A 27,894-nucleotide genomic window follows, 5' to 3' on the forward strand; every position below is an offset into this window, starting at 1 on the left:
AAGGCAAAGAGAAAAGATTGGAAGGGGGACAAAAGGGAGAGGAGAATCATTTGCTAATGATATGAGGGAGAGGGCGAAAACACATAAAGGATATGTAAGAGGAAACGTGACTGGGACAGGTAAAGTGATGTAGATTTGACAGCTCGAAAAAGAACGAACGCTGTTGAGGGAAAAATGGAGGAGAAAAGGGATATGGCGAAATACTGAAGTACTGGATAAGTGTTACGTTACTGTTAAGATAAGGAGGGTGAGAGACGTGTGTGGGAAATATGAGAGAGAGAAAGCGAGAGGGAACGAAAACAAGATTGATTGATAAAGTGACAGGGAAGAGAGAATGCAGAAAACTGTGAGAGAAAACAGGGATGGTAAAATCGATATAGTGGTATTCCGAACTAGAACACAGATGATATATATATATATATATATATATATATATATATATATATATATATATATATATATAGAGAGAGAGAGAGAGAGAGAGAGAAGGGGGGTGGGGCAAAACACACGTGAGTGAAACGTGAGAGTAGGTGGGGCTAAACGAGACAGAACAATTTATGTAAGAGCTGAAAGAATGAGATCCTTGTGGGGACTGAAGCCTGTAAATCGGATGAAATGGTGCTGAAAATGTGTGGCGGAGTTGAGGAAAGAAGCACACAGAGAGATGATGAGGAAATGATTCAGCGTACAAGCTTAGTAGAAAAATATGGTGATATGGATGAAGCCATAGCACAAGCAGCAATAACATGAACAGCGAAAAGGAGGAGGGATATGGGGGGGGGAGAAAATACTCTAGGAATGGTGGCAATTTATGAAGACAGACATTATCATTCAGAGAAAGGAAGAATGTGGATGTTGAATATGTTTCATATGAGTGAAACTATGAGAGCAATGAGAGTAGGCTACCAGAGGAGCCAATTGGAATGAGTATAAAAATGGAACGCACATGTACTGATGTCAGTCGGAACTGAGGTGGTTCTTGTTTTGCTTCGATCGACAACAACTCTTCTAAGTGAACTACCTCCCCTACAAGTGAGAAGAAATGTTGCCTCCCTTGCATTATTTTACAGATACTTTTATGACAAATGCTCAGACGAAGTTGCGACCATTGTGCCACCTCTCCATGCCTCCACCCCCTCGCCCCTCCACTACACGGGCATCTGGTAGCGCTCATGCCCGGACTGTCACGCTGCCTTATTGCAGAACTTCAGCCTATCAGAGTTCTTTTTTCCTCCAAACTGAATCTCTTTGGAACTCGCTTCACCAGAGTGGTTTCCCCCCAGACTTCAACCTACGGCAGTTGAAGTCCAACTGTTGCAGATTTTTCATGAATGGGGGACACCTGCAATCTGGTTTAAGGATTTTTTAAATTCACTTTTATTTCCTCTGTTCTATTATTTAAAGAAATCGTATAAAAGCATAATCTAAGTATAATATGAGGACCGACAGCAGTAAGTAATTAATATGGGTGTCAGAGCCTCTGTTGCATACAAGCTATTACTTTCAGTTCCTGAATTTGTATCTGGACTTGCACACATCTGTCTTGTACATTACTTAAAAGTCAAATATTGCTTGATCAGGTGACCAAGTAGCTGTTTTTCTCTGGGCTACTGAAGGTTCATCGGTGCTTGTGCACTTTAGTGTAATGAGATGGAATACTCAAATGTTGCAGTTGACGATAATGGTGTTGAAGGTAATGGAAATAAAAATCATGGTCATTATATATCTGTCGTTCTGTTTATTTGTCTATTTATCTGGTTAATATACTGTTTTGAGTCGCGCTAGCCATTTAGTAGTTAATAAAAGATCACAGCTATTATTACATACTATCTATTCATTTGTCTATTTGCAGACGCCTCAATCTCATAAGAGGTGGTCACAAACAAATCGTTTCCATGTCCTCCTGTCCCGCTCCACTTCACTGTCCTCGCCTCAACTCACGCCCCCCCCTCTCTCATAATCCCCTCCACTCCTTCCCTCCATCTTATCATCTGCCCTCCCTGCTCTCCCCCCCCCTCCACCTCACTCATATTCACTCTCCTCGTCAGTCTCTCTCTCTCTCCATCCTCTTCATATGGCCAAACCACCTCAGTGTATTTCTCCTAACGCTTTCTATCACATCCACATCCACACCACAATCCTCCTTCACTTCCTCATTTGTCAGTCTGTCTCTGCGTGTTAACTCCACATGCTCCTCTCAAATAACTTATTTTCACTGCTCACACTCTTGACTTGTGTCCACAAGGTCTGAGTTTCACTTCCATATGTTTGGGTTGGTATCACAGCACTATCATGCAGCAACTTCTTACTTCCATGCTCATTTCCCTATATGTTATCATTGCTTTCAAAGAACCAGCAACCTTTCTTCCTTGTTGTACCCTTTCAAGCACTTCATCCTCAAATTTAAATCCTTACTCACCAGTAAAACGTCTTTGTCGGCGAGGTACGAGCGGGACCGTTTCAATCCGAAAGCAATGAAATGTCTCCTTACACTCCGAGGATGCCTAGAATATACTAATGGTTATCTACTTACCAAGCTTCATGCCTTTACGACAAAATTCCTGGCCTGTGGCCCACTTTTGAAGATTCTCGATATGCTGCACTTGACGCGTGTCACGTTCAACGTCCACCGCTTGAGTATGATGAAACCTGTCGAAAACTAATTAAAGAATTGGGCTATTATATGGTGCAAACCACGCAATGATTGGCCCAGTGGTTGCTGAGATATAAGCTTCTCAAAAGCGTTACGATCGGGCCTGGACGAGCCTGTCTGGTTGGGCCTGGCAGGGTCGGGCCGCTCATATGTGAGAAAATGCCACTGATAGACGAGAGACTCGCCAGCGCTTCGCCCTGGTTCGTAATCACACTACTCAAGTATTTAAATGCATTCACATTTTCCACTTCCTCGTCATCCAACCTTACTGTACATACATTCAGTGACTATTTCTCTCGAAGACATTACATACCTTTTTTTAAATCAAAGATCTAGGCACTGCTTCAGTGAGTGTGTTACTGAAGGTATCATGCTACTCATGTTTTCATGTTTGTTATCGCCAGTTAACCTCTGTAGAAGTTCACCAACATTATAATGCTTGCACTCGAAACCTGTATTGCAGTAATGGCAAATAATTCAAGGAAACCTACCAAAACAACTGCATTTACAGAACTCCTGATGACTTCTGACTTCGGAATAATTTAACCAATACTACAACTGATTGTTATGAATAGGTCTTGGTCGTGAATTATTCAGAGCAAGATTCTAACTCAGTCCTGCCCAAATCGAAGGCCAATACACTCACACCCCCAGCCTTACAACCTTACACAAACCCTCTCCATCCCACACCTCTTCATAGCGACACCCACAACCTTACACCAGTCTAATGACCTTACCCTTTCTCTCTCTCTCACCTCACACACCCATATATGTTTACACGTGCAGGCCACACACACAATATTGGTGGCCCTACAAACCCTCATATGAACACTCCTGGCATGAACATTCTGTAAAGAGGGGAGAATATGTGGATAAAGCGAACAAACAAGAAATGAGGTAAAGATACAGAGTGAAAAAGAATTCACGAGAGAGAGAGAGAGAGAGAGAGAGAGAGAGAGAGAGAGAGATGCAGTATTTAGATGACCTTAAAGATCTGACTGCATTTGGTTATTCTCTTTGAACTATGAAGTAGATTTCTGTAGCATTTTCAGGAAACTGTTCAACACATCACATAAGGTAGACTAAATCCATAAGAGAATCAAAATTAAATACTGAAACATTCTTTTGAACTAAATTCCATGTTGCCAACTTGGCTTACTCTTACATTTTGTATAGTTCATCATTGCTGTATATTATTAGATAGTCCGTGCACGGATCCTGTAATGATAATGTAAATGCTCACTGCCACACACACGTCGGGAGGGAGACATGCTGTAGGGTGGAGGAGTGAAGAAAAGGCTGTGTGGAATAAGGGAGGGAAGAACGAAGAGACTGGGACAGTGAAGGGAGGGAGGGAAAAACCAAGATACTGGGATAGTGAAGGGGGTGGGAGGGATGAGGAAGTGAACAGGATGAAGGGTGGGGGGGGGGAATGACGAAGTTGACTGGTGAATGGAGGGAGGGATTAAGAAGCGGGCACGTGGAGACAGGTAAGGATGAAAAGGTTGGTTGGTGAAGGGAAGGAGGGATGAAGAAACGGGCATGTGGAGACAGGCAAGAATAAGTAGGTTGGCTGGTGAAAGGAATGAAGGATCAAGAGGCGGGTAAGGTGGAAGGAGGGAGGGAGGGATGAAAAGGTGGGCAGGGTGGAGAGAAGGGAGGCATGAAGAGGCGGGCAGGGTGGAAGAAGGGAGGAATGAAGATGAGAACAGAGTGGAGGGAAGGAGGTCGAGTCTGGCATGGTGAAGGAAGGAAGGTAAACGGGAGATTTATTGGGCTGAAATACTTGCTAAACAAAATTGGTAAAAGAAAAACTTGTTAAATAAAAAACGGAAATAATAATGGGTCAAGTGGAGAGAAGAAGAGCGATACAAAAATGCATAATTACAGCAAATTAACCGTTAAAACAGGATCACACACACACACACACACACACACACACACACACACACACACACACACACACACACACACACACAAAGTGATGGTGAAATAAAAGCTAACAGTTGACTTTTGTAGCTAACAGTTAGTTGACTTTTGTGACCTACACTCTCCTCACATTCCCCCCCCCCCATTAACTTTCCTTATCTCACTTCTTTCTCCTCTTTGTCTATTCATCTCTATTTTTCTCATTTTTTCATATCTCTATTTTTCACTGATTTCTCATAATTTTCCTTGACTTTCCATTTTTTGCCTCCTAGTACATGGATGGTGGAAGGACCAAACGGTGATAGTGGCGATAAGAGTTAGTGTTAGCGCGGTATGTCTTGTGGAAACCAGAGAGAGAGAGGGGGGGGGGCGAGGGATAAATAACAAAAGGAGAAAAATAGGAGGCAGTAAAATGAGAGAAAGAATATTTACTCTTTTATTACAAAAGATTTTCCGTAAGTTGAATGAAAATATCCGTAGGTAATAAAGGCAAAATAGAAAAGACATCCTGGTACTGAAGGGGACACATGATTCTAACCCCTTATTACTGTACCTCATTTTTATAGTTGAATAAAGCCCTCTGGAAGTACTAGGAATTTCCTGGATTCACTGTATTGCACGGTATAATATGAATGCATTTATTTCTTTGTCAGCAGTTTTCAAAACATTTTCAGTACATATAAGGGGTTTCTATCAGGCTCAATAAATTTGTTTAGTACTCATGATATGAATATTTTTGCGGAGATAACTGCCTTGCATTTTATTTCATATCCCTTTCATTCTTTCTTTTTGACAGTTTTTTTCCCTGTCACTTATATCCCTTCTCTCTCCATACGTCTGGTTTTATTATTACTCATCTCTGCAGAACATACCTCTTCCTGCTGTAACGCGTTGACTCACATGACGTCTCTTACATTTTATTCTTACTGTTTTCAACTCATTTGATTCAACTTGGAAGAGACTGCATGCTGGAGAGGCTATATGAATTATTCATTAAGCCTTACACTACTTGGGAACTATTTCAAAGCAAAATGTAATTGTCTGACAGTACCAAGAATAAAGTATACAATGTGTCACTGTACTCAAAGGGTTAAAGGGAAAGAGGTATTTATCTGTGTATTTGTGGGCATGTGTACCCCTGACGACAGAAGGGTGTGACACTGAAGTAATTTTGTATGGGTCTAAAAACATCTGCCTGTATAGATAAAGGATTATGAAACATTCATGCTTATTAAGTCTAATGAATTACGAGTCCTGTTTGCTCCTTTCAGTAGTACAACGTTCACATTTGAGGTGGTTTACCGCAAACACGCCTTTATTCACACACACACACAAAATGGATAATTCTGTTCACGCTATCACTATCACCCAGACAATACTCATGTAATGCCTCTGAGTGCACATATCCTTCATGCTGGGGTAATTGCCACACACCAGTGCATGAATCATTTGTTATCCTCAGTTCCTCAGGCATTCAAGTGGCCAGTTCTTAAAAAGTCTTTCTCCCTCTATCCTTACGCCTGCATTATAGCCTTTACTCGATCAAATGAAAATGTGTCCAGGCATCTCTGAAGTTCATCTTGATTTTCAGCAAATTTTGTCTAATCACTAAAAATCTTCAGATTTTAGGGAAGAAATTAAAAAGCAATTAAAGGGACAACAAGAAGCTGCTGGAAAATAGATGTGAAAGAAAAATCACAGAGCATAATTATGATATCCGTCTCGAGGTCTCCAACATTTTTGCTGACACTTTCAGAGAAGAATGTAAAAAAAAAAAAAAAAGAGTATTTCAAGTTGGGAAAGAAAGTTAAATGGCTTGGAGGAGATGGAAGTACAAGGTTGCAACAGAAATCCTGGGGTGGAACACATAGGTGAATTTATGATCAATTCAGTGTCCTATCTTAGATATGTTTTTACAGGAAGAATTAGACGAGGGAAGACTCTGCATTCCCTTACCTGAATTTTCCTGCAGAAACTTTTTACAACCTGCAATTATTTTCGTCTCGCAGCTAAGATAACAGGCAATTAATTATACATGCGTTTGTGTTTCTTGGTGCTGACATCTTCCTAACATCGGCATCAGCGTTGGAACGTGCGGATAACCATCATGCCTCTTTCTCACTCTCCTCCTCCCACTCCAGGCCGTCATAAACGTAGTCTCCCCCCCCCCCACTCTCTCTCTCTCTCTCACTCTCTCTCTCTCTCTCTCTCTCTCTCTCTCTCTCTCTCTCTCTCTCTCTCTCTCTCTTAATATGCTTCATCCACTATACCTTATCTCCAACCCTACTCTATAGTAGGTTCCACTTTTCGCTACAATAGTTTTTCATCATATGACTAATATTTCATTGCATCTGCCTCTTAACAGTGCTCAGTACTGACAGAATAGATACTGGTTATTCTAATTTTATTTAAACCATTATATGCAAGGAGTGTGAGTTCGGATGAAGGTTTCATGTTCCACAACCGTAACCTTTCTTAAGCGTAAGTTACGCATTAGTTCGTTATATTTATACTATTATCGTTTGTCATAAACCCTCGTACCTCCTCACAACCAAAATAAGGTTAATATTACAAGTCAATTTCTGTGCATTCTTGTTGAGTGTAAAGATCGATTGCTTGCGTCATGGATATTTCTCCAAATTACAACTGGGGTGAGTAGAGTAATTGTGTGTATAACAATGGCATACAGTTGATCATGGGTAGTTTGAATGAAAAAGCTAATACAAAACCAGTAAATCGCTTGATGTAGTGGTTTAATTGACAGGAAAAAATTTAATTATTTGTACTGAAGGTTGTACGAGTACATCAAACTAGCCCTGTCAGGTTTCTGGGCAGGGCAGATGATGTCTGTGCTAGAATCAGCCACTCACACTGACCCACATCCTCGCGGCCCGATATTTCACTTGGATCGCTCTGTGTAAATACACTTTTCATGATAGAATGTTGGTTTTGGTGTCATTTTAAAGCTGAATAGTTGTACTTTATCGTATATGTAAAAAAAAAAAAGAAAGGAGAACAAAGAAAATAAAATGTCAAAATGATGAAGTTAGGCAAAAAGCAAAAGTTTTATACCTTGCCGTAGAAAAATATTCGGCAAAATATAATGAGTAAAGATATGTAAATTTGGATTAAGCCATGCAAAAATACAATAAATTACTTTTACAATGATATATAGATTATGGTAATTTTTGCATTTCATTGTGCAGTAAAGCGAAAGGAAAGAGATGCACAATTTTATTTTAGTCTCGGCTGCATATTCGCTTCGCGATGCTTTTCTTTCATCGGTCAGTGTAAATACACTTTTTATGATGGGATGCTGGTTGTGGTGTTATTTTGAAGCTGAAAAGTTGTACTTTATCGTAATATGTTCATAAAAGGAAAACAAAGAAAATAAAAACTCAAAGTGACGAGTTGAAATTAGGCAAAAACCAAAAATTTTATAAATTGCTGTAGAAAAATATTCACCAAGATAAAGAAACAAAGCCATGAGGCAGACCAGCTGTGTAGTACCACCACACCTAGACAACAATTCCGTGATAACATGCCATCATTTCGGACTCTCCACCTCCAAAATTTAACTATAAGAAAGCAGATTGGGGATCCTTCTCAAGGATCGCCAATTTAGATATATCTGAGGAGACCATAGATGTTAAGGCAGAAAATATAACAAAATCCATGTTACACGCAGCTGAGGCTACTATTCCCAAGACTTCTACATAGAGCACACTGGTGGACGCCGTATTGCCGACAAGCATTAAGAAAACGCAATAGGAGATACAGCATTTTTGATAGTCAGCCCACTGAGGAAAATTTTATTGCATACAAACAGGCACGGGCTGAGGCAAGGAGAATAATAAGAAGGGCTAAACGTGACTCCTGGCGGTCCTTTGCGTCCAGGGTGACTCGTACAACACCATTACGTAAAGTCTGGTCCACTATTAAAATATTAAATAATAAAGGCCCAAAAATCCCTGTGACCACCCTTCAGGTAAATAATAACATCTATGACAAGCCCGTGGACGTTGCTAACATCCTCGCCAGGAGTTTTTCTCATGTAAGTAGCTCAGCCAATTATGATCCGCGTTTCCAACATCATAAACGCATGGCTGAGCTACGGATTATTGACTTTGCCACAGAAGACGTAGAATCCCCATACAACCAAGAGTTTACGCTAGATGAACTGTTCATTGCCCTTAAATCCTGTAAAGACACCAGCCCTGGGCAGGGATGCACAAAACTCCGTCGGATGGCAGCCTTAAGGCTGGCCTTAAATGAAATATTAAAGGCGGCCCTACGGCTGCCTCTAAGGCCCATGCACGACGACCCCTTGCCTTGTCTTAAGGCTGACTTAAGTTTCGTGCATTGGATTTAGCTAAGGCTAGCCTTAACTGTAGGGAATGTTTTGGGGGAAATCTCATGCGTCAGCTGAGACTCTTCCGACCAATCAGACGGCAGAACACAGAAACACTGGGCCAATCACAGAGCTTCATGAATCAGCTGGGGGTGAGAGGCGAGAGCGAGTGTTTATGTTACCGGCAATGTGGGGAAACCCGTCACATAGAATGCCTAGGTAAACTATGTAATGCTAAAATTTCAAGACAAGGTCTAAGAAAATCATCTGTACACATTTCCTTGGTATTATTCGATATAGGTAGGTTAGGTTAGGTTAATTTAGGTAAACGCCTAACACAGCGCTCTTCTAAATTAGCCTAACCTAACCTAGCCTAACCTAACTTAACCTTGATTATCCCAGCTTAACCCTCTGTTGTTTATTATACTTTGTCATAAAAATGCAAGACATTCTACAGAATACCTAGGCATTCTAATAAAATCCCTAGGTAAAATGTATAAAGTCAGAATGAAATAAGCTTATTTCATACCTTGCCAAAAAATGCAAGACATTCTGTCGAATACCTGGGCGATCTATACAATACCTTATTTTCACAGAATGCCGGTAACATTAACACAACAGTCAAGGATAAGCAAGTGAAGTACCAGTAATTAATTGAAAACAATGTAGGGTGCAATGAAAAGCACTCCAGCATTACACCCACTCAACCTTTAAAACATTAGTAAGATGGAAGGGTTTAGGAGTAAAGAAACAAAACAGCAATATGAACGGGAACTTATTATGTTTGCCATGTTTTACCTAACCATTGTCTAACTTCACACAAAGTAATCAGCAACCACAGTTACCTAGCAGAAAACTGTCACCATAGACACCTTGGTTCACATCTCTGGTGGAGGATAGAATTAGCCCAGATATAGGCAGCGTGATTATTGCCAGGATATCTGTATTTACAGCTCATTATCATTTTGTTGCTGTCACAACTTGCACGTCCAGTGAATGGAACCCATTACAACTGACAAATACATGTTCTTTGTGATCTGGGGCCTTAATTGGTATGAGAGTTCAATCCATTGCTCCAAGCACTTTAGGAAGTTAACAATGAAGAATTATCACCAACCCATAATATGGCTGCATGGCAAAACAGACGTAGAGGGAAAATAAAGACCATAAGAAACATGCAAACATCAAGAAAAGGGGGTAGGACAGAAGACAGAAGAGGACAGTTAGGAATGAAGGACTGAAGACAAATAGGTTCCTCCTTAGTTGCCCTTTAAAAGCAGGGATACTGGGGATGTGTTCTTTCCCTCCCTTCTCATGGGTGACCCAAGCACTTTAGAAAAATTATTTATTCTGTGAAAACCCTCTAGTCTCTGTTCTTCTCAGCAAAGCACTGAGCATCTTAATTTTTCTGTCAGTTCCTGTTTAAAGCATCTGTCACACGTGATATCACTTTGGATATACTTGTTGACTGATGAATACCACTCTCCAACAACACTGAAAATTCCCCTGGGTTGCCAAAAATTGTTGCGTAGGCAAGAATGGCATGGGAGTGTAGCGTGACACTCCCAGTATGAGGCTCAAGTTCTGTTAAAAGAAGGAATTTGCTCCTGGGGAGGCAATATTGTCTCAATGCATGTTCATCATTTGTGTTATGGGGGTTCAGTGGATCCAGGAAACCTCCATTCCCTTCTCAAAGCACGATCTAGTTCACAGGCAACCATCAACTCCGTACCGAGATAAACAATAACAAGTTTGGTCCGGTTTGTGCTATAGAGAATATCAAATCGGAGTTACTTTATTTACGGGTCTCAATACAGTAAGGCTGCTCCGACCCAGCCTCAGCGGCTGAGGCGGCCTTACCGAGGCTTACCCTCCTGTACGTGCTTCGTGCATGGGCCTTAGCGACCTACGGCCTTAAACTACCCGACTTAAGGCCATGTGTAGCCTTAAGGCCGTTTGTGCATCCGGGCCCTGGACCAGACACCATCACGTACGGTATGATCCAGCATCTTAATCAGGACAACCTGATTAAGATGTTAGCATTGTACAATGAGTTTTGGGCGTCTCGAATGTTCCCAAACTCATGGCACTTTGCGCACGTCATACCTATACCCAAAGAGGCTGGTCGTCTTATGAATCCCACTTCATTTCGTCCTATTGTGTTGACTTCTTGTCTATGTAAGATCATGGAACGTATGGTAAACAATAAGCTTCTTTTTGTTTAAGAGTCGAAGAATTTGTTAAATGATCAACAACGTGGCTTCCGTAAATACAGAAGTTCACTAGATCATTTAATGAATTTGGAGCATTGTATTGCAGAGGCATTTGCCAATAAAGAATTCATGATAGGGGTGTTCTTGGACATCCATAAAGCCTATGACATGACATGGCGACACGGTATACTAATGAAGCTCTATTCATTCATTCATTGCCAGACGCCATATATCCCAAACGGGGTGGCCAACGGCTTAGAGTTAATTGTTTTACAGGGAGGGGCACTAATCCTCCACCAACCCCACCTGACACATAGGGATGCCAACAGCATCTGGTGTTCCCAGGCGGTCACCCATCCAAGTACTAACCAGACCCAACGTTGCTTAACTTCGCTGATCGGACGGGAAGCGGTGTACTCAACGTGGTAAGCTCTATGCTTATGGTTTAAGAGGAAATTTGCCTATTTTTATTTCAAATTTCTTGAGGGACAGGACTTCGTCTGTCAAATTGCCCCATAACGTAACATCGGATATATTTATCCAGGAAAACGGGGTGCTGCAGTGAAGTGTGCTTAGTCCTTCTTTATTTAGTATTATGATCAATGATATTCTGTCATCAGCTCCCATCCTGAGGAATCTTAAATACTCGCTCTATGCTGACAATTGTGCAATATGGCACTCTTCCCGTAATGCACAATTTTCGGCTGGGCTGATTCAAGCAGCCCTTGACTCCGTCCACCAATGGGCCTTGCAGTGGGGATTTAAGTTTTCCGTCCGTAAGTGTGCCGCTGTAGTCTTCACTAATCGTAACGTACCTAATTTGTGCTTAACTTTGGATAATCAGGCAGTACCTTTTCAAAATTCTGTAAAGTTTTTAGGAATACATTTTGATCGTAGAATGAATTTTAAACTTCACTTTAATACTTTGCTTGCTCGTTGTGAGAAACCATTAAATGTCCTCAAGTACCTAGCGGGTACTACCTGGGGTGCCGACAGAAAATCTTTATTAATGGTGTATAAGTCACTTATTCGATCGAAGCTAGACTATGGTGTACAGGTGTATGGCTTGGCATCCGATGCCACGCTGAAAGGATTGGATGTGCTACAGAATAAATGTTTGCGAATGTGTCTTGGAGCAGTCCGGTGTACCCGTGTAGCTCGTATGGAAGTGGAGGTGAATGTGCCTCCCCTCCGTATTCGCCGTGGCCACCTGTTCTTATCGTATGGCATACGAACATATAGGAAAAGTAATATCGGCAATGTGGCCTGTACCCCCCTCCGTCAATACCACCACCTTATGCGGAAGGTGTGTTGGCCACTTGCCGTTCGCCTCCACTTACTAACTCAGGAGCTTGGTGTGGACCCCAGTGACTGTGACAAGTTGGTGCTTAAAAATATAGCGCCTTGGGAGCCACCCGGTTTTACAGTGGATATATAATGGCTCCCAGCACCAAAGGCCAAGGTGCGGGAGACGGAAGTCCACCACTTGTTTCGTAACATCATCATGCGTCACTTGGGGTCCCATCAATTGTACACCGGCGGCTCCAAGTCGAGTGAATGTGTGGGTGCAAGTGTGTGGTTGACTGAATGTGCACTTAGGTATCGGTTGCCGACTTATACATCTGTATTTACCTCCGAACTTTTGCTACTGACAAAGCCATAGACTATGCTCTCAATTCTAGGCATGACTCATTTGTCATATTTTCAGATTCAAAATCAGCCATTCAGGCAATTGATCTTGTACTACGGACTCTCACGAGATCCAGGGCCGCATCGTTAATAAGTTCCATTTATGCAACAAGTCATTCACGCTGATCTGGGTGCCTGGTCATTGTCGCATCTACGGCAATGAAATAAGCTTATTTCATACCTTGCCAAAAAATGCAAGACATTCTGTCGAATACCTGGGCGATCTATACAATACCTTATTTTCACAGAATGCCGGTAACATTAACACAACAGTCAAGGATAAGCAAGTGAAGTACCAGTAATTAATTGAAAACAATGTAGGGTGCAATGAAAAGCACTCCAGCATTACACCCACTCAACCTTTAAAACATTAGTAAGATGGAAGGGTTTAGGAGTAAAGAAACAAAACAGCAATATGAACGGGAACTTATTATGTTTGCCATGTTTTACCTAACCATTGTCTAACTTCACACAAAGTAATCAGCAACCACAGTTACCTAGCAGAAAACTGTCACCATAGACACCTTGGTTCACATCTCTGGTGGAGGATAGAATTAGCCCAGATATAGGCAGCGTGATTATTGCCAGGATATCTGTATTTACAGCTCATTATCATTTTGTTGCTGTCACAACTTGCACGTCCAGTGAATGGAACCCATTACAACTGACAAATACATGTTCTTTGTGATCTGGGGCCTTAATTGGTATGAGAGTTCAATCCATTGCTCCAAGCACTTTAGGAAGTTAACAATGAAGAATTATCACCAACCCATAATATGGCTGCATGGCAAAACAGACGTAGAGGGAAAATAAAGACCATAAGAAACATGCAAACATCAAGAAAAGGGGGTAGGACAGAAGACAGAAGAGGACAGTTAGGAATGAAGGACTGAAGACAAATAGGTTCCTCCTTAGTTGCCCTTTAAAAGCAGGGATACTGGGGATGTGTTCTTTCCCTCCTTCTCATGGGTGACCCAAGCACTTTAGAAAAATTATTTATTCTGTGAAAACCCTCTAGTCTCTGTTCTTCTCAGCAAAGCACTGAGCATCTTAATTTTTCTGTCAGTTCCTGTTTAAAGCATCTGTCACACGTGATATCACTTTGGATATACTTGTTGACTGATGAATACCACTCTCCAACAACACTGAAAATTCCCCTGGGTTGCCAAAAATTGTTGCGTAGGCAAGAATGGCATGGGAGTGTAGCGTGACACTCCCAGTATGAGGCTCAAGTTCTGTTAAAAGAAGGAATTTGCTCCTGGGGAGGCAATATTGTCTCAATGCATGTTCATCATTTGTGTTATGGGGGTTCAGTGGATCCAGGAAACCTCCATTCCCTTCTCAAAGCACGATCTAGTTCACAGGCAACCATCAACTCCGTACCGAGATAAACAATAACAAGTTTGGTCCGGTTTGTGCTATAGAGAATATCAAATCGGAGTTACTTTATTTACGGGTCTCAATACAGTAAGGCTGCTCCGACCCAGCCTCAGCGGCTGAGGCGGCCTTACCGAGGCTTACCCTCCTGTACGTGCTTCGTGCATGGGCCTTAGCGACCTACGGCCTTAAACTACCCGACTTAAGGCCATGTGTAGCCTTAAGGCCGTTTGTGCATCCGGGCCCTGGACCAGACACCATCACGTACGGTATGATCCAGCATCTTAATCAGGACAACCTGATTAAGATGTTAGCATTGTACAATGAGTTTTGGGCGTCTCGAATGTTCCCAAACTCATGGCACTTTGCGCACGTCATACCTATACCCAAAGAGGCTGGTCGTCTTATGAATCCCACTTCATTTCGTCCTATTGTGTTGACTTCTTGTCTATGTAAGATCATGGAACGTATGGTAAACAATAAGCTTCTTTTTGTTTAAGAGTCGAAGAATTTGTTAAATGATCAACAACGTGGCTTCCGTAAATACAGAAGTTCACTAGATCATTTAATGAATTTGGAGCATTGTATTGCAGAGGCATTTGCCAATAAAGAATTCATGATAGGGGTGTTCTTGGACATCCATAAAGCCTATGACATGACATGGCGACACGGTATACTAATGAAGCTCTATTCATTCATTCATTGCCAGACGCCATATATCCCAAACGGGGTGGCCAACGGCTTAGAGTTAATTGTTTTACAGGGAGGGGCACTAATCCTCCACCAACCCCACCTGACACATAGGGATGCCAACAGCATCTGGTGTTCCCAGGCGGTCACCCATCCAAGTACTAACCAGACCCAACGTTGCTTAACTTCGCTGATCGGACGGGAAGCGGTGTACTCAACGTGGTAAGCTCTATGCTTATGGTTTAAGAGGAAATTTGCCTATTTTTATTTCAAATTTCTTGAGGGACAGGACTTCGTCTGTCAGATTGCCCCATAACGTAACATCGGATATATTTATCCAGGAAAACGGGGTGCTGCAGTGAAGTGTGCTTAGTCCTTCTTTATTTAGTATTATGATCAATGATATTCTGTCATCAGCTCCCATCCTGAGGAATCTTAAATACTCGCTCTATGCTGACAATTGTGCAATATGGCACTCTTCCCGTAATGCACAATTTTCGGCTGGGCTGATTCAAGCAGCCCTTGACTCCGTCCACCAATGGGCCTTGCAGTGGGGATTTAAGTTTTCCGTCCGTAAGTGTGCCGCTGTAGTCTTCACTAATCGTAACGTACCTAATTTGTGCTTAACTTTGGATAATCAGGCAGTACCTTTTTCAAAATTCTGTAAAGTTTTTAGGAATACATTTTGATCGTAGAATGAATTTTAAACTTCACTTTAATACTTTGCTTGCTCGTTGTGAGAAACCGTTAAATGTCCTCAAGTACCTAGCGGGTACTACCTGGGGTGCCGACAGAAAATCTTTATTAATGGTGTATAAGTCACTTATTCGATCGAAGCTAGACTATGGTGTACAGGGGTATGGCTTGGCATCCGATGCCACGCTGAAAGGATTGGATGTGCTACAGAATAAATGTTTGCGAATGTGTCTTGGAGCAGTCCGGTGTACCCGTGTAGCTCGTATGGAAGTGGAGGTGAATGTGCCTCCCCTCCGTATTCGCCGTGACCACCTGTTCTTATCGTATGGCATACGAACATATAGGAAAAAGTAATATCGGCAATGTGGCCTGTACCCCCCTCCGTCAATACCACCACCTTATGCGGAAGGTGTGTTGGCCACTTGCCGTTCGCCTCCACTTACTAACTCAGGAGCTTGGTGTGGACCCCAGTGACTGTGACAAGTTGGTGCTTAAAAATATAGCGCCTTGGGAGCCACCCGGTTTTACAGTGGATATATAATGGCTCCCAGCACCAAAGGCCAAGGTGCGGGAGACGGAAGTCCACCACTTGTTTCGTAACATCATCATGCGTCACTTGGGGTCCCATCAATTGTACACCGGCGGCTCCAAGTCGAGTGAATGTGTGGGTGCAAGTGTGTGGTTGACTGAATGTGCACTTAGGTATCGGTTTGCCGACTTATACATCTGTATTTACCTCCGAACTTTTTGCAACTGACAAAGCCATAGACTATGCTCTCAATTCTAGGCATGACTCATTTGTCAAATTTTTCAGATTCAAAATCAGCCATTCAGGCAATTGATCTTGTACTACGGACTCTCACGAGATCCAGGGCCGCATCGTTAATAAGTTCCATTTATGCAACAAGTCATTCACGCTGATCTGGGTGCCTGGTCATTGTCGCATCTACGGCAATGAAATAAGCTTATTTCATACCTTGCCAAAAAATGCAAGACATTCTGTCGAATACCTGGGCGATCTATACAATACCTTATTTTCACAGAATGCCGGTAACATTAACACAACAGTCAAGGATAAGCAAGTGAAGTACCAGTAATTAATTGAAAACAATGTAGGGTGCAATGAAAAGCACTCCAGCATTACACCCACTCAACCTTTAAAACATTAGTAAGATGGAAGGGTTTAGGAGTAAAGAAACAAAACAGCAATATGAACGGGAACTTATTATGTTTGCCATGTTTTACCTAACCATTGTCTAACTTCACACAAAGTAATCAGCAACCACAGTTACCTAGCAGAAAACTGTCACCATAGACACCTTGGTTCACATCTCTGGTGGAGGATAAAATTAGCCCAGATATAGGCAGCGTGATTATTGCCAGGATATCTGTATTTACAGCTCATTATCATTTTGTTGCTGTCACAACTTGCACGTCCAGTGAATGGAACCCATTACAACTGACAAATACATGTTCTTTGTGATCTGGGGCCTTAATTGGTATGAGAGTTCAATCCATTGCTCCAAGCACTTTAGGAAGTTAACAATGAAGAATTATCACCAACCCATAATATGGCTGCATGGCAAAACAGACGTAGAGGGAAAATAAAGACCATAAGAAACATGCAAACATCAAGAAAAGGGGGTAGGACAGAAGACAGAAGAGGACAGTTAGGAATGAAGGACTGAAGACAAATAGGTTCCTCCTTAGTTGCCCTTTAAAAGCAGGGATACTGGGGATGTGTTCTTTCCCTCCCTTCTCATGGGTGACCCAAGCACTTTAGAAAAATTATTTATTCTGTGAAAACCCTCTAGTCTCTGTTCTTCTCAGCAAAGCACTGAGCATCTTAATTTTTCTGTCAGTTCCTGTTTAAAGCATCTGTCACACGTGATATCACTTTGGATATACTTGTTGACTGATGAATACCACTCTCCAACAACACTGAAAATTCCCCTGGGTTGCCAAAAATTGTTGCGTAGGCAAGAATGGCATGGGAGTGTAGCGTGACACTCCCAGTATGAGGCTCAAGTTCTGTTAAAAGAAGGAATTTGCTCCTGGGGAGGCAATATTGTCTCAATGCATGTTCATCATTTGTGTTATGGGGGTTCAGTGGATCCAGGAAACCTCCATTCCCTTCTCAAAGCACGATCTAGTTCACAGGCAACCATCAACTCCGTACCGAGATAAACAATAACAAGTTTGGTCCGGTTTGTGCTATAGAGAATATCAAATCGGAGTTACGTTATTTACGGGTCTCAATACAGTAAGGCTGCTCCGACCCAGCCTCAGCGGCTGAGGCGGCCTTACCGAGGCTTACCCTCCTGTACGTGCTTCGTGCATGGGCCTTAGCGACCTACGGCCTTAAACTACCCGACTTAAGGCCATGTGTAGCCTTAAGGCCGTTTGTGCATCCGGGCCCTGGACCAGACACCATCACGTACGGTATGATCCAGCATCTTAATCAGGACAACCTGATTAAGATGTTAGCATTGTACAATGAGTTTTGGGCGTCTCGAATGTTCCCAAACTCATGGCACTTTGCGCACGTCATACCTATACCCAAAGAGGCTGGTCGTCTTATGAATCCCACTTCATTTCGTCCTATTGTGTTGACTTCTTGTCTATGTAAGATCATGGAACGTATGGTAAACAATAAGCTTCTTTTTGTTTAAGAGTCGAAGAATTTGTTAAATGATCAACAACGTGGCTTCCGTAAATACAGAAGTTCACTAGATCATTTAATGAATTTGGAGCATTGTATTGCAGAGGCATTTGCCAATAAAGAATTCATGATAGGGGTGTTCTTGGACATCCATAAAGCCTATGACATGACATGGCGACACGGTATACTAATGAAGCTCTATTCATTCATTCATTGCCAGACGCCATATATCCCAAACGGGGTGGCCAACGGCTTAGAGTTAATTGTTTTACAGGGAGGGGCACTAATCCTCCACCAACCCCACCTGACACATAGGGATGCCAACAGCATCTGGTGTTCCCAGGCGGTCACCCATCCAAGTACTAACCAGACCCAACGTTGCTTAACTTCGCTGATCGGACGGGAAGCGGTGTACTCAACGTGGTAAGCTCTATGCTTATGGTTTAAGAGGAAATTTGCCTATTTTTATTTCAAATTTCTTGAGGGACAGGACTTCGTCTGTCAAATTGCCCCATAACGTAACATCGGATATATTTATCCAGGAAAACGGGGTGCTGCAGTGAAGTGTGCTTAGTCCTTCTTTATTTAGTATTATGATCAATGATATTCTGTCATCAGCTCCCATCCTGAGGAATCTTAAATACTCGCTCTATGCTGACAATTGTGCAATATGGCACTCTTCCCGTAATGCACAATTTTCGGCTGGGCTGATTCAAGCAGCCCTTGACTCCGTCCACCAATGGGCCTTGCAGTGGGGATTTAAGTTTTCCGTCCGTAAGTGTGCCGCTGTAGTCTTCACTAATCGTAACGTACCTAATTTGTGCTTAACTTTGGATAATCAGGCAGTACCTTTTCAAAATTCTGTAAAGTTTTTAGGAATACATTTTGATCGTAGAATGAATTTTAAACTTCACTTTAATACTTTGCTTGCTCGTTGTGAGAAACCGTTAAATGTCCTCAAGTACCTAGCGGGTACTACCTGGGGTGCCGACAGAAAATCTTTATTAATGGTGTATAAGTCACTTATTCGATCGAAGCTAGACTATGGTGTACAGGTGTATGGCTTGGCATCCGATGCCACGCTGAAAGGATTGGATGTGCTACAGAATAAATGTTTGCGAATGTGTCTTGGAGCAGTCCGGTGTACCCGTGTAGCTCGTATGGAAGTGGAGGTGAATGTGCCTCCCCTCCGTATTCGCCGTGACCACCTGTTCTTATCGTATGGCATACGAACATATAGGAAAAGTAATATCGGCAATGTGGCCTGTACCCCCCTCCGTCAATACCACCACCTTATGCGGAAGGTGTGTTGGCCACTGCCGTTCGCCTCCACTTACTAACTCAGGAGCTTGGTGTGGACCCCAGTGACTGTGACAAGTTGGTGCTTAAAAATATAGCGCCTTGGGAGCCACCCGGTTTTACAGTGGATATATAATGGCTCCCAGCACCAAAGGCCAAGGTGCGGGAGACGGAAGTCCACCACTTGTTTCGTAACATCATCATGCGTCACTTGGGGTCCCATCAATTGTACACCGGCGGCTCCAAGTCGAGTGAATGTGTGGGTGCAAGTGTGTGGTTGACTGAATGTGCACTTAGGTATCGGTTGCCGACTTATACATCTGTATTAACCTCCGAACTTTTTGCTACTGACAAAGCCATAGACTATGCTCTCAATTCTAGGCATGACTCATTTGTCATATTTTCAGATTCAAAATCAGCCATTCAGGCAATTGATCTTGTACTACGGACTCTCACGAGATCCAGGGCCGCATCGTTAATAAGTTCCATTTATGCAACAAGTCATTCACGCTGATCTGGGTGCCTGGTCATTGTCGCATCTACGGCAATGAAATAAGCTTATTTCATACCTTGCCAAAAAATGCAAGACATTCTGTCGAATACCTGGGCGATCTATACAATACCTTATTTTCACAGAATGCCGGTAACATTAACACAACAGTCAAGGATAAGCAAGTGAAGTACCAGTAATTAATTGAAAACAATGTAGGGTGCAATGAAAAGCACTCCAGCATTACACCCACTCAACCTTTAAAACATTAGTAAGATGGAAGGGTTTAGGAGTAAAGAAACAAAACAGCAATATGAACGGGAACTTATTATGTTTGCCATGTTTTACCTAACCATTGTCTAACTTCACACAAAGTAATCAGCAACCACAGTTACCTAGCAGAAAACTGTCACCATAGACACCTTGGTTCACATCTCTGGTGGAGGATAGAATTAGCCCAGATATAGGCAGCGTGATTATTGCCAGGATATCTGTATTTACAGCTCATTATCATTTTGTTGCTGTCACAACTTGCACGTCCAGTGAATGGAACCCATTACAACTGACAAATACATGTTCTTTGTGATCTGGGTCCTTAATTGGTATGAGAGTTCAATCCATTGCTCCAAGCACTTTAGGAAGTTAACAATGAAGAATTATCACCAACCCATAATATGGCTGCATGGCAAAACAGACGTAGAGGGAAAATAAAGACCATAAGAAACATGCAAACATCAAGAAAAGGGGTAGGACAGAAGACAGAAGAGGACAGTTAGGAATGAAGGACTGAAGACAAATAGGTTCCTCCTTAGTTGCCCTTTAAAAGCAGGGATACTGGGGATGTGTTCTTTCCCTCCTTCTCATGGGTGACCCAAGCACTTTAGAAAAATTATTTATTCTGTGAAAACCCTCTAGTCTCTGTTCTTCTCAGCAAAGCACTGAGCATCTTAATTTTTCTGTCAGTTCCTGTTTAAAGCATCTGTCACACGTGATATCACTTTGGATATACTTGTTGACTGATGAATACCACTCTCCAACAACACTGAAAATTCCCCTGGGTTGCCAAAAATTGTTGCGTAGGCAAGAATGGCATGGGAGTGTAGCGTGACACTCCCAGTATGAGGCTCAAGTTCTGTTAAAAGAAGGAATTTGCTCCTGGGAGGCAATATTGTCTCAATGCATGTTCATCATTTGTGTTATGGGGGTTCAGTGGATCCAGGAAACCTCCATTCCCTTCTCAAAGCACGATCTAGTTCACAGGCAACCATCAACTCCGTACCGAGATAAACAATAACAAGTTTGGTCCGGTTTGTGCTATAGAGAATATCAAATCGGAGTTACTTTATTTACGGGTCTCAATACAGTAAGGCTGCTCCGACCCAGCCTCAGCGGCTGAGGCGGCCTTACCGAGGCTTACCCTCCTGTACGTGCTTCGTGCATGGACCTTAGCGACCTACGGCCTTAAACTACCCGACTTAAGGCCATGTGTAGCCTTAAGGCCGTTTGTGCATCCGGGCCCTGGACCAGACACCATCACGTACGGTATGATCCAGCATCTTAATCAGGACAACCTGATTAAGATGTTAGCATTGTACAATGAGTTTTGGGCGTCTCGAATGTTCCCAAACTCATGGCACTTTGCGCACGTCATACCTATACCCAAAGAGGCTGGTCGTCTTATGAATCCCACTTCATTTCGTCCTATTGTGTTGACTTCTTGTCTATGTAAGATCATGGAACGTATGGTAAACAATAAGCTTCTTTTTGTTTAAGAGTCGAAGAATTTGTTAAATGATCAACAACGTGGCTTCCGTAAATACAGAAGTTCACTAGATCATTTAATGAATTTGGAGCATTGTATTGCAGAGGCATTTGCCAATAAAGAATTCATGATAGGGGTGTTCTTGGACATCCATAAAGCCTATGACATGACATGGCGACACGGTATACTAATGAAGCTCTATTCATTCATTCATTGCCAGACGCCATATATCCCAAACGGGGTGGCCAACGGCTTAGAGTTAATTGTTTTACAGGGAGGGGCACTAATCCTCCACCAACCCCACCTGACACATAGGGATGCCAACAGCATCTGGTGTTCCCAGGCGGTCACCCATCCAAGTACTAACCAGACCCAACGTTGCTTAACTTCGCTGATCGGACGGGAAGCGGTGTACTCAACGTGGTAAGCTCTATGCTTATGGTTTAAGAGGAAATTTGCCTATTTTTATTTCAAATTTCTTGAGGGACAGGACTTCGTCTGTCAAATTGCCCCATAACGTAACATCGGATATATTTATCCAGGAAAACGGGGTGCTGCAGTGAAGTGTGCTTAGTCCTTCTTTATTTAGTATTATGATCAATGATATTCTGTCATCAGCTCCCATCCTGAGGAATCTTAAATACTCGCTCTATGCTGACAATTGTGCAATATGGCACTCTTCCCGTAATGCACAATTTTCGGCTGGGCTGATTCAAGCAGCCCTTGACTCCGTCCACCAATGGGCCTTGCAGTGGGGATTTAAGTTTTCCGTCCGTAAGTGTGCCGCTGTAGTCTTCACTAATCGTAACGTACCTAATTTGTGCTTAACTTTGGATAATCAGGCAGTACCTTTTCAAAATTCTGTAAAGTTTTTAGGAATACATTTTGATCGTAGAATGAATTTTAAACTTCACTTTAATACTTTGCTTGCTCGTTGTGAGAAACCGTTAAATGTCCTCAAGTACCTAGCGGGTACTACCTGGGGTGCCGACAGAAAATCTTTATTAATGGTGTATAAGTCACTTATTCGATCGAAGCTAGACTATGGTGTACAGGTGTATGGCTTGGCATCCGATGCCACGCTGAAAGGATTGGATGTGCTACAGAATAAATGTTTGCGAATGTGTCTTGGAGCAGTCCGGTGTACCCGTGTAGCTCGTATGGAAGTGGAGGTGAATGTGCCTCCCCTCCGTATTCGCCGTGGCCACCTGTTCTTATCGTATGGCATACGAACATATAGGAAAAAGTAATATCGGCAATGTGGCCTGTACCCCCCTCCGTCAATACCACCACCTTATGCGGAAGGTGTGTTGGCCACTTGCCGTTCGCCTCCACTTACTAACTCAGGAGCTTGGTGTGGACCCCAGTGACTGTGACAAGTTGGTGCTTAAAAATATAGCGCCTTGGGAGCCACCCGGTTTTACAGTGGATATATAATGGCTCCCAGCACCAAAGGCCAAGGTGCGGGAGACGGAAGTCCACCACTTGTTTCGTAACATCATCATGCGTCACTTGAGGGTCCCATCAATTGTACACCGGCGGCTCCAAGTCGAGTGAATGTGTGGGTGCAAGTGTGTGGTTGACTGAATGTGCACTTAGGTATCGGTTGCCGACTTATACATCTGTATTTACCTCCGAACTTTTTGCTACTGACAAAGCCATAGACTATGCTCTCAATTCTAGGCATGACTCATTTGTCATATTTTCAGATTCAAAATCAGCCATTCAGGCAATTGATCTTGTACTACGGACTCTCACGAGATCCAGGGCCGCATCGTTAATAAGTTCCATTTATGCAACAAGTCATTCACGCTGATCTGGGTGCCTGGTCATTGTCGCATCTACGGCAATGAAATAAGCTTATTTCATACCTTGCCAAAAAATGCAAGACATTCTGTCGAATACCTGGGCGATCTATACAATACCTTATTTTCACAGAATGCCGGTAACATTAACACAACAGTCAAGGATAAGCAAGTGAAGTACCAGTAATTAATTGAAAACAATGTAGGGTGCAATGAAAAGCACTCCAGCATTACACCCACTCAACCTTTAAAACATTAGTAAGATGGAAGGGTTTAGGAGTAAAGAAACAAAACAGCAATATGAACGGGAACTTATTATGTTTGCCATGTTTTACCTAACCATTGTCTAACTTCACACAAAGTAATCAGCAACCACAGTTACCTAGCAGAAAACTGTCACCATAGACACCTTGGTTCACATCTCTGGTGGAGGATAGAATTAGCCCAGATATAGGCAGCGTGATTATTGCCAGGATATCTGTATTTACAGCTCATTATCATTTTGTTGCTGTCACAACTTGCACGTCCAGTGAATGGAACCCATTACAACTGACAAATACATGTTCTTTGTGATCTGGGGCCTTAATTGGTATGAGAGTTCAATCCATTGCTCCAAGCACTTTAGGAAGTTAACAATGAAGAATTATCACCAACCCATAATATGGCTGCATGGCAAAACAGACGTAGAGGGAAAATAAAGACCATAAGAAACATGCAAACATCAAGAAAAGGGGGTAGGACAGAAGACAGAAGAGGACAGTTAGGAATGAAGGACTGAAGACAAATAGGTTCCTCCTTAGTTGCCCTTTAAAAGCAGGGATACTGGGGATGTGTTCTTTCCCTCCTTCTCATGGGTGACCAAGCACTTTAGAAAAATTATTTATTCTGTGAAAACCCTCTAGTCTCTGTTCTTCTCAGCAAAGCACTGAGCATCTTAATTTTTCTGTCAGTTCCTGTTTAAAGCATCTGTCACACGTGATATCACTTTGGATATACTTGTTGACTGATGAATACCACTCTCCAACAACACTGAAAATTCCCCTGGGTTGCCAAAAATTGTTGCGTAGGCAAGAATGGCATGGGAGTGTAGCGTGACACTCCCAGTATGAGGCTCAAGTTCTGTTAAAAGAAGGAATTTGCTCCTGGGGAGGCAATATTGTCTCAATGCATGTTCATCATTTGTGTTATGGGGGTTCAGTGGATCCAGGGAAACCTCCATTCCCTTCTCAAAGCACGATCTAGTTCACAGGCAACCATCAACTCCGTACCCGAGATAAACAATAACAAGTTTGGTCCGGTTTGTGCTATAGAGAATATCAAATCGGAGTTACGTTATTTACGGGTCTCAATACAGTAAGGCTGCTCCGACCCAGCCTCAGCGGCTGAGGCGGCCTTACCGAGGCTTACCCTCCTGTACGTGCTTCGTGCATGGGCCTTAGCGACCTACGGCCTTAAACTACCCGACTTAAGGCCATGTGTAGCCTTAAGGCCGTTTGTGCATCCGGGCCCTGGACCAGACACCATCACGTACGGTATGATCCAGCATCTTAATCAGGACAACCTGATTAAGATGTTAGCATTGTACAATGAGTTTTGGGCGTCTCGAATGTTCCCAAACTCATGGCACTTTGCGCACGTCATACCTATACCCAAAGAGGCTGGTCGTCTTATGAATCCCACTTCATTTCGTCCTATTGTGTTGACTTCTTGTCTATGTAAGATCATGGAACGTATGGTAAACAATAAGCTTCTTTTTGTTTAAGAGTCGAAGAATTTGTTAAATGATCAACAACGTGGCTTCCGTAAATACAGAAGTTCACTAGATCATTTAATGAATTTGGAGCATTGTATTGCAGAGGCATTTGCCAATAAAGAATTCATGATAGGGGTGTTCTTGGACATCCATAAAGCCTATGACATGACATGGCGACACGGTATACTAATGAAGCTCTATTCATTCATTCATTGCCAGACGCCATATATCCCAAACGGGGTGGCCAACGGCTTAGAGTTAATTGTTTTACAGGGAGGGCACTAATCCTCCACCAACCCCACCTGACACATAGGGATGCCAACAGCATCTGGTGTTCCCAGGCGGTCACCCATCCAAGTACTAACCAGACCCAACGTTGCTTAACTTCGCTGATCGGACGGGAAGCGGTGTACTCAACGTGGTAAGCTCTATGCTTATGGTTTAAGAGGAAATTTGCCTATTTTTATTTCAAATTTCTTGAGGGACAGGACTTCGTCTGTCAAATTGCCCCATAACGTAACATCGGATATATTTATCCAGGAAAACGGGGTGCTGCAGTGAAGTGTGCTTAGTCCTTCTTTATTTAGTATTATGATCAATGATATTCTGTCATCAGCTCCCATCCTGAGGAATCTTAAATACTCGCTCTATGCTGACAATTGTGCAATATGGCACTCTTCCCGTAATGCACAATTTTCGGCTGGGCTGATTCAAGCAGCCCTTGACTCCGTCCACCAATGGGCCTTGCAGTGGGGATTTAAGTTTTCCGTCCGTAAGTGTGCCGCTGTAGTCTTCACTAATCGTAACGTACCTAATTTGTGCTTAACTTTGGATAATCAGGCAGTACCTTTTCAAAATTCTGTAAAGTTTTTAGGAATACATTTTGATCGTAGAATGAATTTTAAACTTCACTTTAATACTTTGCTTGCTCGTTGTGAGAAACCGTTAAATGTCCTCAAGTACCTAGCGGGTACTACCTGGGGTGCCGACAGAAAATCTTTATTAATGGTGTATAAGTCACTTATTCGATCGAAGCTAGACTATGGTGTACAGGTGTATGGCTTGGCATCCGATGCCACGCTGAAAGGATTGGATGTGCTACAGAATAAATGTTTGCGAATGTGTCTTGGAGCAGTCCGGTGTACCCGTGTAGCTCGTATGGAAGTGGAGGTGAATGTGCCTCCCCTCCGTATTCGCCGTGGCCACCTGTTCTTATCGTATGGCATACGAACATATAGGAAAAGTAATATCGGCAATGTGGCCTGTACCCCCCTCCGTCAATACCACCACCTTATGCGGAAGGTGTGTTGGCCACTTGCCGTTCGCCTCCACTTACTAACTCAGGAGCTTGGTGTGGACCCCAGTGACTGTGACAAGTTGGTGCTTAAAAATATAGCGCCTTGGGAGCCACCCGGTTTTACAGTGGATATATAATGGCTCCCAGCACCAAAGGCCAAGGTGCGCGGGAGACGGAGAGTCCACCACTTGTTTCGTAACATCATCATGCGTCACTTGGGGTCCCATCAATTGTACACGCGGCGGCTCCAAGTCGAGTGAATGTGTGGGTGCAAGTGTGTGGTTGACTGAATGTGCACTTAGAGTATCGGTTTGCCGACTTATACATCTGTATTAACCTCCGAACTTTTGCTACTGACAAAGCCATAGACTATGCTCTCAATTCTAGGCATGACTCATTTGTCATATTTTCAGATTCAAAATCAGCCATTCAGGCAATTGATCTTGTACTACGGACTCTCACGAGATCCAGGGCACGCATCGTTAATAAGTTCCATTTATGCAACAAAGTCATTCACGCTGATCTGGGTGCCTGGTCATTGTCGCATCTACGGCAATGAAATAAGCTTATTTCATACCTTGCCAAAAAATGCAAGACATTCTGTCGAATACCTGGGCGATCTATACAATACCTTATTTTCACAGAATGCACGTGTAACATTAACACAACAGTCCAGGATAAGCAAGTGAAGTACCAGTAATTAATTAGAAAACAATGTAGGGATTGCAATGAAAAGCACTCCAGCATTACACCCACTCAACCTTTAAAACATTAGTAAGATGGAAGGGTTTAGGAGTAAAGAAGAGCAAAACAGCAATATGAACGGGAACTTATTATGTTTGCCATGTTTTACCTAACCATTGTCTAACTTCACACAAAGTAATCCAGCAACCACAGTTACCTAGCAGAAAACTGTCACCATTGACACCTTGGTTTCACATCTCTGGTGGAGGATAGAATTAGCCCAGATATAGGCAGCGTGATTATTGCCAGGATATCTGTATTTACAGCTCATTATCATTTTGTTGCTGTCACAACTTGCACGTCCAGTGAATGGAACCCATTACAACTGACAAATACATGTTCTTTGTGATCTGGGGCCTTAATTAGTATGAGAGTTCAAATCCATTGCTCCAAGCACTTTAGGAAGTTAACAATGAAGAATTATCACCAACCCATAATATGGCTTTGCATGGCAAAACAGACGTAGAGGGAAAATAAAGACCAT

General features: G+C 42.7%; 5 pseudogenes; all 5 read right to left on the reverse strand.

Annotated features, from left to right (window-relative positions):
• Window positions 1–11,466: 11,466 nt before the first annotated feature.
• On the reverse strand, window positions 11,467–11,584 carry LOC145389594 (5S ribosomal RNA; annotated as a pseudogene).
• A 3,435-nt stretch (window positions 11,585–15,019) lies between these two features.
• On the reverse strand, window positions 15,020–15,137 carry LOC145389595 (5S ribosomal RNA; annotated as a pseudogene).
• A 3,441-nt stretch (window positions 15,138–18,578) lies between these two features.
• Window positions 18,579–18,696, reverse strand: LOC145389596 (5S ribosomal RNA; annotated as a pseudogene).
• Window positions 18,697–22,129: 3,433 nt separating this feature from the next.
• Window positions 22,130–22,247, reverse strand: LOC145389597 (5S ribosomal RNA; annotated as a pseudogene).
• A 3,438-nt stretch (window positions 22,248–25,685) lies between these two features.
• LOC145389598 (5S ribosomal RNA) lies at window positions 25,686–25,803 on the reverse strand (annotated as a pseudogene).
• Window positions 25,804–27,894: the final 2,091 nt, after the last annotated feature.

The sequence above is a fragment of the Coenobita brevimanus genome, unplaced genomic scaffold (assembly GCF_032717465.1).
Source record: "Coenobita brevimanus isolate Jiangsu-jjx unplaced genomic scaffold, ASM3271746v2 jjx.HiC_scaffold_1458, whole genome shotgun sequence".
Classification (NCBI taxonomy): domain Eukaryota; kingdom Metazoa; phylum Arthropoda; class Malacostraca; order Decapoda; family Coenobitidae; genus Coenobita; species Coenobita brevimanus.